The sequence below is a fragment of the Gorilla gorilla genome, chromosome 16, assembly GCF_029281585.2.
Source record: "Gorilla gorilla gorilla isolate KB3781 chromosome 16, NHGRI_mGorGor1-v2.1_pri, whole genome shotgun sequence".
In the NCBI taxonomy this organism is placed as follows: domain Eukaryota; kingdom Metazoa; phylum Chordata; class Mammalia; order Primates; family Hominidae; genus Gorilla; species Gorilla gorilla.
Window position 1 is genome coordinate 62,260,549 of NC_073240.2, and position 13,706 is coordinate 62,274,254.

At 38.9% G+C, this 13,706-nt stretch overlaps 1 long non-coding RNA gene across 1 annotated transcript in view; it reads right to left on the reverse strand.

Moving 5' to 3' along the window:
• Positions 1–10,880: 10,880 nt before the first annotated feature.
• The window catches only part of LOC129527002 (uncharacterized), a 65,154-nt gene continuing 62,328 nt past the window's right edge, over positions 10,881–13,706 (reverse strand). The window contains exon 3 of the long non-coding RNA XR_008671836.1: positions 10,881–10,983. This is a non-coding gene — a long non-coding RNA (uncharacterized lncRNA). The remainder of the gene's footprint in view (positions 10,984–13,706) is intronic.

Genomic DNA, 13,706 nt, shown 5'->3' on the forward strand with positions numbered 1-13,706 from the left:
TGATACCTGCATGTCACATACCTGGCCTATAGAACTGTAAATGTCTGTTGTTGTAAACAATCAAGTGCATGGTTGTTTGTTACACCACTCACAGGAAATAAATTCACAAATGATTCCAATATTATAAAAACTATTCTACATTTTTTAAGGAGAATGCTTATAACTCATTTCATGACCCTACTGTAACCTTTGTACTAAACTGACTTATGAAAACAGATCTATAACTATCAAACGAAACATAAGCATCTTAAATACAACAATGCATATGAAAAGTAAAATACTATACCTAAGAAGTGATAGTCTTTGAAATGCAAGAGTGTTTTAACAGAAGAAAAATGATTAATCTCCATTAACAATTTTGAGGAAACAAAATAATTATCTTGGATACAGAAAATGCATTTTATAAAATTCAGAATAGTGACAAAATAAAATAAAATTCTTAGAAAACTAGGAACAAAAGAAAAATACCATGAACTATGATTAAAAAAGGAAAAGGATTCAAGACCTAGCACAAACATATTGAGTGATGAAATATATGAAGGTCAAGGATAAGGCAAGGGGGATCTGGGATGGTGGCCACAGCCAATGACTGGCTGGTAGAAGTAGAACAGGTGGGCTCCACTGCTTCCAGGAGGGACAGCTGTGAGATGCCAGTCAGGTTCCAGCTCCCTGTGGAGTCGGGCTGTGGCCAGGTGTCAACTCAACCCACACCTCTGCCTACCTGCTTCCTCTGCCCTCTTTTGATTGCCCCACTCCCTTGCAAGTTTTGACTGGGAGCAATCCCTCAATAAATCAGTTGCACGAGGAACCACAACTCAGATTCTGCTTCTCGGAAGCCCAACCCAAGACACTGAACACATTTCAGTGTCAAATTTCCTGACTAGATTATTCCTAAGAGAAAACATTGCCTGTCACTGCTATATAATAGCACAACATAGTCATTTCTAATTAGACTCTGTCACAAAAAACGCTTTAGGCCAACAGAATATAGACTGAAATGAGGGCTGCTGTTCTAAGACACTCAATAATATTGTCTAATAGTCCCAAATCATTCTCATTTTCTCTCTGCTTTAACCAGCTTTCACAGAGATAGTATGTCACTGCATGTCATAGAATCTGACCTCTAAATTCTGTTCTAGTTCTTAAACACTGTGATTCAGTAATATTAGACCATATACTCTCTTTGAATTTCAGAAGTTGAAGAGGCCCCAGGGACCATTCAGTCTTTCAGATGAGGGAGAAGAGAGTGAGGAAAAGGAGAATGACTAGCCAAACCCCTAATTTCCTGTGGTCTCTCAGCTCTAGATCCAGCAAAAGAAGATAAATAAAGGAAGCTTCCCTAAAATGGTAGGGGTGCATATCCTCTCCTCTGCACATATGGTGGGTAACAGGACCTCTGCCTCCACAACAAGTCACAGGGTGACAGAGCTAGGTTGAGAAGCTCACTCTGAGGAAGGAAGACCTACAGTCAGAAGAGACATGCCAAGTTATCAAGCGTCATTTGGAATGATAAAGATTTATGACACAAAACTAAGTTCTTTCTCCACTTAGAAAATGGAGAATCAGGTCAAATATTTAAATGATTGAGATGAAAAATTATGACATTAATAACTATCATACACTGAGTATTTACCATGTGTCAGGCACCTGAAGCCTCCCAACCCTGTGATTTTTAAAATATGATGTGGAGTTTTTAAAAAGTGATGTGGAGTTTATCATTTATTATTATTCCTATGGATACACAATAGTTGTACAAGTTTATGGGATACATGTGATTTTTTTTGTTTGTTTTTTGGAGACAAAGTCTCACTCTGTGGCCCAGTGGTGTGACCTCAGCTCACTGCAACCTCTGCCTCCCAGGCTTAAGTGATTCTCCCACCTCAGCCTCCCAACTAGCTGAGACTACAGGCGCACGCCACCACACCCAGCTAACTTTTTTGTATTTGTAGTAGAGACGGGGTTTTGCCACGTTGGACAGGCTGGTCTTGAACTCCTGACCTCAAGTGATCCACCCACCTCAGCCTCCCAAAGTGCTGGGATTACGGGTGTGAGCCACCATGCCTGGCCTAGATGATATTTTTATGCAAGCATTCAGGGTGGAATGATCAAATCCAGGTAATTGGGATATCCATCACCTTAAGCATTTGTCATTTCCTTGTGTTGGAAGCATTCTAAATCTTCTCCTTCAGCGATTTTAGAATTTGTGATAAACTATTGTTAACCATAGTCATCCTACGATGCTGCTGAATCCTACATCTTATTCCTATTGAACTGTATTTTTGGATCCATTAGTCAAGCGCTCTTTATTCCCTCCTCCTCACTACCCTCCACTGCCTCTAGTAACCACCATTCTATTCTCTCCCTGCATGGAATCAATTTGTTACCTTCCACATGAGAATGCTAACATTTGATATTTGTCTTTTTGTGCCTGGCTTATTTCACTGAACGTATGTCCTCCAGTTTCATCCATGTTGTTGCAAATGACAGGATTTCATTATTTTGAATGACTAAATAATATTCCATTGTGTATATTTACCACATTTTCTTTTTCCATTCATCTGTTGATGGACACTTAGGTTGCTTCGAAATCTTGGCTATTGTGAAGAGTGCTACAATAAATATGGGAGTACAGATATCTCTTTGATACACTGATTACCTTTCTTTTGTTATATACCCAGCAGAGGGATTGCTGGATCATATGGTAGTTCAATTTTAGTTTCCAAAGGACCCTCCACACCATTTTCCATAGTGGCTGTACTAATTTGCACTCTCACTATCAGTATAGGTTCTTTCCCCTTTCTCTGTATCCTTGCCAGCATTTGTTATTTTCTGTCATTTTGATAGCCATTTTAACTGGGTTAAAATGATACCTCACGTAGTTTTGATTTGTATTTCCCTGATGATAAGTGATGTTTAGCATTTTTTCATATTCATGTTGGCCATTTGTATGTCTTTTGAGAAATGTCTATTCAGATCTTTTGCCCTTTTTAAATTCAAATTATTATTATTGCTGTTGAGTTGTTTGAGTTCCTTATATATTTTAGTTGTTAATTCCATGTCAGATGAATAGTTTGCAAATATTCTCTCCCACTCCGTAGATTGCCTCTTCACTTTGTCAATTGTTTCCTTTGCTGTACAGCAGCTTTTTTAGCTTGATATAATCATTTGTCAATTTTTGCTTTGGTTGTCTGTGTTGTTGAAGTTTTACTCAAGAAATTTTTGCCCAGATCCATGTCCTGAAGCATTTCCCCAATATTTTCTTCTAGTAGTTTAATTACTGTCAGTTTTACAGTGAGTCTACTAGACTCCAAAGCCCGTAATCAGTTAACTCTAGCCCTTTACAACTGAACTGCTGGTTCTAGAACTTGAGTTTGCACAAAAATCACCTGGAGTTCTTGTTTAAAATTCAAAGCACCACACTCCACTCTTAGAGATTTGAGCTCTGTAGGTCTAAGATGGGAGCCAGAAGTATTCAGTGAAAAAAATAGATAGGTGATTTGAATGCAGGTGGTTTTAGGCTAACACTGAGGAACACTAAATTTCACTCCTCTACCTTAGTTATCTGAATGTCTGAATAGTTTCTTTATCATAGGAATAGGAAAAGAAGCAATAATGTAATCTATCATAAGACTTAAGAAGAAATTACTGGACCATCTATCTTTTTGCATAGCACTATGTTTTAGAATGCTTCTATCCATAAGACAGAAATAGCTTAGAATAATTTTGCAGGCTAATATTGAATTTCTCAATCAGGTTTCATTTTAGATGACTTTTGCTACACAATTAGTATGAACAGTTATTTGAGTGTACTATCAAATTTTAAATGTTGTAATTATATACACAAATAAATATAATGTTTTAAGAGTTGTTTGGGACTCCAACCTTATTATCATGCAAATAATAAATTACATACTTTGACATACACACAATTTTTGGTAGTGATTGAAACAAGAACCTATTTCTCTAACTCCTAACACTAGTTACATTTGGGTCTTTCTCTGCAAAATATTTTTAGTACATTGTCCTAAAAGTCTTTCTATTATATAAGATTTTTAGTTAAATTAAACCATTTAAAAAAACACGGTGAAACCCCGTCTCTACTAAAAATACAAAAAATTAGCTGGGTGTGATTGCAGGTGCCTGAAGTCCCAGCTACTCGGGAGGCTGAGGCAGGAGAATGGCCTGAACCCGGGAGGCAGAGCTTGCAGTGAGCCGAGATCGCGCCACTGCACTCCAGCCTGGGTGACAGAGTGAGATTCCATCTTAAAAAAAAAAAAAAAAAAAAAAAAAAAAAAAAAAAAAACCAGCCTAGTGTTTGTTCTTATCCTTAATTTTGAAAGCTAAGTCCCTGGGAAAAAAGTACTTGAATTACGTATATATCTCATCAAGAAAACAGTGCGTGCATTTGAATGCATAAGCCACAATTTTCTTATTGACATACGGGTAACTTACAGAGGAAAGATTTCCATGCATAAATTCTACCTATGTTCACTTATTATTCAGTGTTTGTAACTTAGGTTGAAGTTGTGAGGTGATCTGTATCTTCCAAGGAACAGAAGACAAAGTAATCAAGCACACCCACCTGTAGCTCTGTGACGCTCAGGTTCTCAGGGTCACCAGTTGATACCTTCAGGAGACAAAGAAGTCTTGGGCTCTCAAAAATCCCACAAAGCAAGATGGCCACCACAATGGAACCCAAGACAAGGGAAGACTGAAGTCCTAAAGCCAGCAATTGGTAATGACAAAAACAGAGGTAAAGTGCTCAAGTGAGGCTGACTGATGAGTCACATTTTAAAAACAACGACCAAAGTCAAATATCTCTGTTCTTAAAAGTTGTTTCAGGGCCAGGCGTGGTGGCACATGCCTGTAACCTTAGTGCTTTGGGAGGCCAAGGCAAGTGGATCGCCTGAGGTTAGGAATTTGAGACCAGCCTGGCCAACATGATGAAACCCCATCTCTACTAAAAATACAAAAAAATTAGTCGGAAGTGGTGGTGCGTGCCGATAGTCCCAGCTACTCAGGAGGCTGAGCCAGGAGAATCGATTGAACCCGGGAAGCAGAGGTTGCAGTGAGCTGAGATTGCGCCATTGCACTCTAGCCTGGGTGACAAGAGTGGAACTCCATCAAAAAAAAAAGCTGTTTCGGGAAACCTCTGAGTTGATCTATGTCTACAAGACTAAACCAAAACATTAATGGTGAAGAAAAATGTCCTGTCTAGAAGAGTTGACTGCTGTCTATTAAAACAAAAGTGGAGGTGGGATAGCAGAGGAGGGGTGAAGAGTAAATCATAGGATTTAAACAGATGATGACAAGGCCAGGTGCCCAGGGACAGACAGATTACTAAGAAATTTATGATATGCTAATTTCAATTCTGAGTCATGTCACTGATTTAAGTTCCAGTGTACTCTGGACATCTCATAGTCAAAATATAACCATTTGGAACATTTAATATCCATGAAAAGATTGTAAAACAAGAATGTAAATGAAAAAAAGCATTTTTAAAAAGCCAATGAAATTTGTCTTTTCTTTATACCAACTACTTAGCTTCCAAGATCGCCAAGGACTTTTCAGAAAACAGTGTTTATTGTCAGTGATTCAGCAGGGAAACTGATCTGCTGGTCTTTGGCTTGGCCACATCTGAGGCCAGTTCCAAGAATTTCCTAACTTAGAGCTTAATCATTGGAATAAGACCGAAGGCCTAAACCCAGATAATTCCTATCTTAGATACAGACCTCATGGGCTGATTTACTGGTTTTATCTTTAAAATAGTTTCAAAAATAATTGGGCTGTAGGAGTGAAAAATCCCACTCTCTCTGTATTGATTGTCAAGGTACATAGGGGAGACTTCAGAGAAAAGTTAACATCAGCCTTTCCCTCCCCACCCTACCTTCAATACCTGCCCATCTTACTTTGGAACTACATACTTCAAACATAGGGCCCTTTTTCTACCTCCTCCATATCTCTCCCCCAGCACTCATTGTCCTAACATCCATATCCACTTCCATTTTGACTCCATGATGATGCAACAGTTAAGCTCCTAGAGAATACATTTGATCATCTTGTGCTTAAAGATGCCCACAAGATAGGACTTAAATTTGTAACACAACATTAAAAGACTCTTCACATTCTAGGCAATGGATTGGCAAACTACAGCCTATGTGCCAAATCTGACCCACCAACTCTTCTTGTAAAGTTTTATTAGAACATAGCCACGCCTATTCATTTGTGTATTGTCTATGACAGCTTTCATACAAGGGTAGAGTTGAGTAAGTCTCCCCAAAGCCAGAAACATTTATTTTTTTTTTTTTTTTTTTTTTTTTTAGACAGAGTCTTGCTCTGTCACCCAGGCTGGAGTGCAGTGGCACAATCTCGGCTCACTGCAAGCTCTGCCTCCTGGGTTCACACCATTCTCCTGCCTCAGCCTCCTAAGGAGCTGGGACTGCAGGCGCCCACCACCACAGCCAGCTAATTTTTTGTATTTTTTTTTTTTTTTTTAGTGGAGACGGGGTTTCACCATGTTAGCCAGGATGGTCTCGATCTCCTGACGTCGTGATCCACCCGCCTCGGCCTCCCAAACTGCTGGGATTACAGGCATGAGCCACCACACCAGGCCACATTTACTGTTTTTATATTACCAACCCTGATCTAGGCCTCAATTCACTTTTTCAGTCTCCTTTGCTGTCTGTCCCCAAAGTAAGTTCACTATACTCTAAAACCAGACTGACTATTCTCCAAACATACCACTGTCTTTTAAGAATACTCAGTTCTGAATACATTGTTCTCTGTTCCTTGAAAGTTCATATCATGCTGCTAAAACTGGTGAGCTCCCTCTCTTTCTTTACATCTCAACCCAAATATTATCTTCTCCGTGAAACCTTCCCTGACTCTCCCCAGACAGATTGGCCTCTCCCTCCTCTATTCTGTCTTAATACTTTATATGTGCTTCTGTTATAGCATGTATCACTTCATATCTCACTCATCAAGATATCTTATTAGGCTATGAGCTCTTGGAGAGCAGTTGTCTGAATTTTTGTATTCCATGTGTCTTGCCGAGTGGCTAACTTATTTACATGTTCGCTAAGTGTTTGATGAATGAATGAATGAGCGATTTGCAGACCATGCATATTAATTTGGAACACTGGCCATGTTTGTTAAGTTATATTTTACTAATTTAATTAGCTTAGTCATCTTACAGAAAAATGTGCTTTGTTCACGGGAATGGGTTAAGAGATAGTGTCCAAAACAATTTGCAATTTATCCCTACCACAGAAAAATAAAAACAGTCAAAGCAAAACTGAGTATCCTATGTTTATACCTTAAGAACCATGCATTCTTATGAATGAGCTATCAAGAAGGTGTCTATAAAGTGGAGTCTTTCTATTTAACTACTTCTCTCTGTCTCCATTCTCAAGGAAGAAAGAACAATTGCACAGATGAGTTTTAATTAAGGCAACACTTTCCTTCTCCTTAATAAAAATCCAATACACCAAGTACAGATTTATTGATTAAAATCTTAAATTCCACTTTTCAAACAACATAAAGAAATCTTTCCTCAGTCCTTTTGTAAGCCTCTGTATTGATAAATTGACACATTTAATATTGAGTCACTCTTAGACCAAAGAGTACTTGTGTATCCACATTTCTAGTTAGCAAAATGATGTTGGAAAAGGTAGAAGTAAACTTATGACACTAGCCTATTTTTTTCATGGTATAATGTTTCCTAACATCTCCCAACATTGAATGAAGCACATTTCTGAAAGCTGAAAATAATTATTTTTTTATTGAATAGGCTGTAACAAGCACTAGAATAAAATGTTCAATTCATACAACTGAGATTGATTCATTTCTTTTGTATCCACTGTTTATGGAAAGATTTTATCTTTGAAAGACAACTAGTCCTATAGTTTCTTGAAAAGCTAAGGTATGCATTAAGTAGAAAAATAATTAGACACAAAATATTAGAAGATTCCACAGATCCCTCCTGGAAAAGGCTGTGTTGAAGTTTGAACACTTACATGGTGGCCCCCCACTTTGTCCTTAGGGCGGGACACAGCTCACTTCCCTGGCCAGAGTCTGAACATTTCTCAATCACTGTGGCTGCACTGGCTGGAGGGGGGTTTGCTGTGTCAAACATTATTCTCATCCTTGTCTTTGGCCCATGCCAGGCCACAGCCCACTTCCTATGATGGCAGGACTTGTATGAAGCTACCATGATTGAAAATCAAATTCATATCCTAGGGTAACTGATTCAGAATCAGATCTGACTTTGAGCCAAACTTTTAAAATCATTTCTGAGCTTTCATGTTGTCTTCTGAAAAATGGAAAGGATAATAATAACACACCAATTGCAAAGATGAATTAATGAGCTAAAGGTGAAAAATCAATCTATAAAGCTAGAAGAAATATAGATGAATTTTTTGAAATGACCTTTGGTTAGAGAAGGCTTTTCTAAACATGAAAACAAATGAGAAACCAAATAGGAAAAAGATCAGTGGATCTTTCTCCAAGGGTTTAGAAAGAAAGTTCTCAATCAGAACTGGGTGAGCTATGTGGGAGTATGGCCTTAAAAGTTGCTATTTTTTCTTCTATGTTTGAGCAGGGATTTGATATGTTTCCTTGCTGTGGTGTACATGTCCCCTCCAAAACTCACGTTGAAATTTAATCCCTAGTGTGGCAGTATCAAGAGAGGCCTTTAAGAGGTGACTGGATCAGGAGAGCTCTGCCCTCATGAATGCATTAATCCATTCATGGATTAATGGATTAATGAGTTATCATAGGAGGGGAACCAGTGGCTTTATAGAAAGAGGAAGAAAGACCTGAGTAAGAAGGTTAGCCTGCTTAGTCCCCTTGCCATGGGATGTCCTGCACTACCTCAGGACTCTTCCAAATGTACCTCATCAACTTTGGACTTCCCAGACTCCAGAATTGTAAGAAATAAATTTCATTTCTTATAAATTACCCAGTTTCAGGCACTCTTTTATAAGCAACAGAAAATGGACCAAGATATTCCTTATCTTTAATATGGAATGGCCTTAGAAGTCCTAATGTCTAGCCGGGCTCAGAGGCTCATGCCTGTAATCCCAGCACTTTGGGAAGCTGAGGCAGGAGGATCATGAGGTCAGGAGATCAAGACCATTCTGGCTAACACGGCGGATTCTACCGTGGCTGTCTCTACTAAAAATACAAAAAAAAAAAAAAAAAATGAAGAAGCCCGAATGTCTGCATATTGATTTTCCTGTTGTCCCAATTCCTTTTGAATGTCTCCACCACATACTGCATTTTCTCTTTGTGTAGTGCTTATGGCTGTCCTACAGAAGTTCATATTCCCCTTGTCTTTCTTCCTGTATGAATGCCAGACACTAGGAGAAAACATGGACATGTAAGAATTTTAAATATTACAGTGACCCAGAAAACCCAGAATAATTAAAATCTGTGACTATGAATGTGAATCCATAGACTTTTTAATAAAGTTCAAAGGCAAATGACAGACTATAGGAAAATAACTGCCACATTTATGACAAATGCTTATTAACATTCTAACATATAATAAAAATGTTTAAAACAGTAAGAAAAATACTGGTACATTCATAGAAACATTGTCAAAGACACAGAAAGATAATTCACAAAAGAAGAAACAGAAATAGCGTAAACATATAAAAATTTATCATTGGTCAAAAAATTCAAATTCAAGAAAAGACATTGTCCATGTATTACAATGATTCTCAAACTTGCTCTGCATCACAATCCTTTGAGGAGTTTTTGAAAAACACACATGTCTAGGCTTCGTCTCTCAGTGGTTCTGATTTAGGAGATAAGAAGTGGAAGCAAGAACCTGTTTGACAATTGTAAAAATATATACTCAGAATGAGAGCACTTGTTCCACATATCTTCAAGTGTTTTCAAAGCCTAGCACTATTCATACTATTCTATAACTACCCGATTCCTGAGTTTCTAATTTTGATGTAAGTGGTGTACTTTATTTGTTGAGGTATCTCTAGAATTTTCTTACTACGGCTTTCACATATAAATAGAGTTCCGGATTTAGAAATGTATCATAAACTTTAACCTTTAATACTCCATAGGCTTTTATCTATTGTTTTCTGCTTTTTGGAGCTTGTCATCTCTCTGTCTCTCCTTTCTATCCTCCTTTCCTTCCTTCTATTCTTTACTCATCCTTAAAGACAGAAAATGTTCTCCAGGGCTAGTTCCTAATCAACAGCAAAGGTTGAGTCCTCAGACCTCCTTAGACCTTTCTACTGCCCACTTGGGGACTGGCACACCTGCTTCTCAGTTCAGTTTGATATGCAGTGCCCTTGCTCAATATGCCGTAGACAGCCTTCTTCTAGCATAAGTTCAGTTGAGCCTTGATCTGATATTTGCTTTTTTGACATGACATACAGAATCAGTCACAGTTTGAAACAACATCCACCATTCATAAATATTTCATCTTTAGTCCTGTCTGCAATATTTTTCCTTAGACAACCAAGAGCTAATACTTCACGGGCTAATGTGAGCTTTGAGTTACAGTGACTGAATGTAAAAAACAGCTGATGGGGTGGGGAAGAGTAGGATTCTGGGCTTGGAAGCTTGTGTTTAATTGGGTTGCACCTCCCTATTTTCCAGGGCAGGGCAGGGCTAGTCAAGTCTGGTCAGTGGGCATGATTAGAGCCTTCACAGCCAGTACCTGCCCTGTTCTCACAGAGCACGATGTGGTTTGTTATATGTAATCCTACAATGGGCTTTTCAATCCATTTCCATCAGTGATTCAGTTGGTGTAAGTTCCCCAACCACAGCAAATGTAGTTGATAACTCTGTCGCTAGTTTCTATGTTTTTATATATTTTTTGAAGCATTTAAATAGGAAATTAGGAGAAGACTTACTGGGCACATTCAATTCATCATGGTGACAGCTCAGAAGTAGAGAGTCATATGTACATTCTCCAAATCTCCCACTCAGGAAATACATGTATCAGAGTTTAAGAGTCTGTAATGAATAAAGACAGAAAATGGGCTAATTGAAGGTGGTACAAGGGAATTAAAAACCCTAATTTTACAAAAATGTACTCACTTTATTTTATTGTACCCCCTGAAGGTAAGCAGAATGTAATTTGGGAATAACTTCGGTTAACAAATGGTGATAGCTAAGACACTTTAAATTGGATTAGAAATTTGGAAATATACTACAAAATGAATTATGTAAATATAAGATCCTCAGTATACTTCCAGAACTATAGGACCCAAGGTTGCATTATGTAGCTATATTATTTGCATATATGTATAATTTGTATACAAATTATTGTAGATTGGAGCTGTGAGATGAATATGGTAGGGCTCAGAAAGAGATCTGGATCCTAGAAATCATCAGAAAGGGAAGTAGTCAAATACCACACTGTGCCCCACCACCCAGTGCAGTTCTGGTCATTGGGCCTCGATAAAACTTAACAACCTAGAGAAGGTTGCAGAAGGACATCTCAGCTGAATGAGAAATGGACAGCTAGGGTTCCTGCTCACAGGACTGGGTAGACCTGCTGAAAGGAGAGAGTAAGTTCAAACACTGCAGAGTGATTTCAAGAGGTCCAGTAGATTTACTCTCTCTCTCTGTACACACAAACACACACACACATACACACGAATATTTCTTAAAACCATATATTTGGCTCTATTAATGGCCTTAATAGGCTATTAGCTGGAAGCACAGTTGTTGGAGGCAAACTTTTCAAGGTGACTTGGAGAAGGACAGTCTTGGGTGCCAGGGATAGAATCCCGGGCTGGCTGGATGGCTAGACAAGTTTTGTTGCAGCATCTCTGATGCTTTATGACTGCACAGTACGTGATAAGTGTTCTTGTCACCTTTTGCTTCTTGTGCTTTCAAATAATTATATGAAATTGGCTGTGGAATATCTACACTCCCTTGCTGTAACGCTGTTATAAGGTGCTGATTCTCAGTACTGGCTTCAATAGAAGAAAGTGGGAGAAACTAGATAAGGAAATACAACAGAAAATAGAGCGCAAATACAAACAAGGAATGCACTGCTTTTCTGAGTTACCTCAGATGAACCTTCAAGGGATCCTGTAGCAAAATTTCAATAGCAGATGATCCAGTCCTAAAATATAAGGACCGATATCATTACCCAGCACTTTGCAAGACCCCAGATGAGTCCCAGGAGGCATAGCATGTGCTATCAATGTGGCTCCTATCTCCTAATCCATCTCTTAAATTTTTTGTTTGCTTTTACCAGAGAAAAACATATACCTACCACCTATTGAAGGGCAGGTACAGCAGAAAACATTTTATAGTATTTCATCTTCAAAACCACAGCCCTACAAGATTGGGAATATCCTTATTTTACAGATAAGTGAGGCGTACAGAGGTTAGAAAATTTCTGAAGGTCTCACAGCTAACAATTGATGGGGGTCATAATTTGAATGTAACTTGATGTATAACTTGATTCAGACATAACTCCATTCCAAAATCCAAGTTCTGAGCCACTTTCCCACAGTTCTTCTAGTTGAATTACAAAGTGAGCATCAACGTTAGTCTCCTCAATGACAAATGAAGCTGTCTACAAATATATGCTGAAGAAGAAAACTTTATGGCTTCAAAAGTGAAACCAGGAGGTAAATGACTGAGGTTGGCAATGTCAGATTCAGTGTATGGGGTTTTTCATGCTGCCAGAGCCTCTCCTGTGGGACAATGTCCATAACTGAGCTTGTCATGCCACCTTGCCATCCTCACAACTTCCAGCAAACCAACTGCGTATGGACATCTTATTTTCCTTGGCTTTTCTTCTTCCTCTGCCCCTGTGGCTCTGAGCTCACCCTATCTCTTGGGCTCAGCTTTTTGTGCTCTCCCCTTCTGCTGTGAACATGGTCCCTTGGCTCACCCACAAGTCTGCTTGCTGCTACCCTATGGAGGCACCTTCAGTGACCTCTTTTACTTTGGCTAATATCTGACCTCAGGCGAAAGCTGGTTTTCTGCTTATTACTTCCTCACTTGTTTTGACAATTAGAAGGGGACCCACTCTGTTGTACAGGAAGACGTTTGTCCCAGGAAGTGGGTCTTGGTGCAATATGAGGAAGATTTCTCTAGTAGTCAGGGCTATGAAAAGGTAGGATGATCTGCCTGGGGTGGTAGTCATAATTTTTTGTCACTGGAGGGATTCAAATATAGTTGTGTGATGATTTGGTGAGGAGACCTCAGTATCTATGTTGTGAGCAGTAACAAAGACAGCCAAAACCTCAGCAACTTGCAACAACTCAGGCTTATCTGTCACCCAAGTTACACAGTGTATGTATGTCATGGTTTAATCGTGAATCTCCTCTTCATCATCCTCCCTTAGAGTCCCAGGCTAACAGAGCAGCCCTTACCAGGACACTGCAGGTTTCATATCAGAGCAAAAAGAGAGTTATGGCAAACCATGAGTTGGTTCTTAAAGCCACAGTTCAGATGTGACATTTGTGCACGTATTTAATTGAGTAAAGCAAGTCACATAGCCACTCTGAGTTACAAAGTGGGGAGATGTATAATTGCCCCTGAAAGAGGAAGACAAGTTCTGTGCCCAAGCTTGGCATCAGTGGGGCAGGGAAGAATAAGGGACAGTGAACCTTTGGAACAGTGACATAAGCTACCACGATGTCACTGCTATATTAGAGGTTCTAACAGTGAAAATTAGGTGGGTTCGGCCACATAATTTGTAAGTTTCCTTC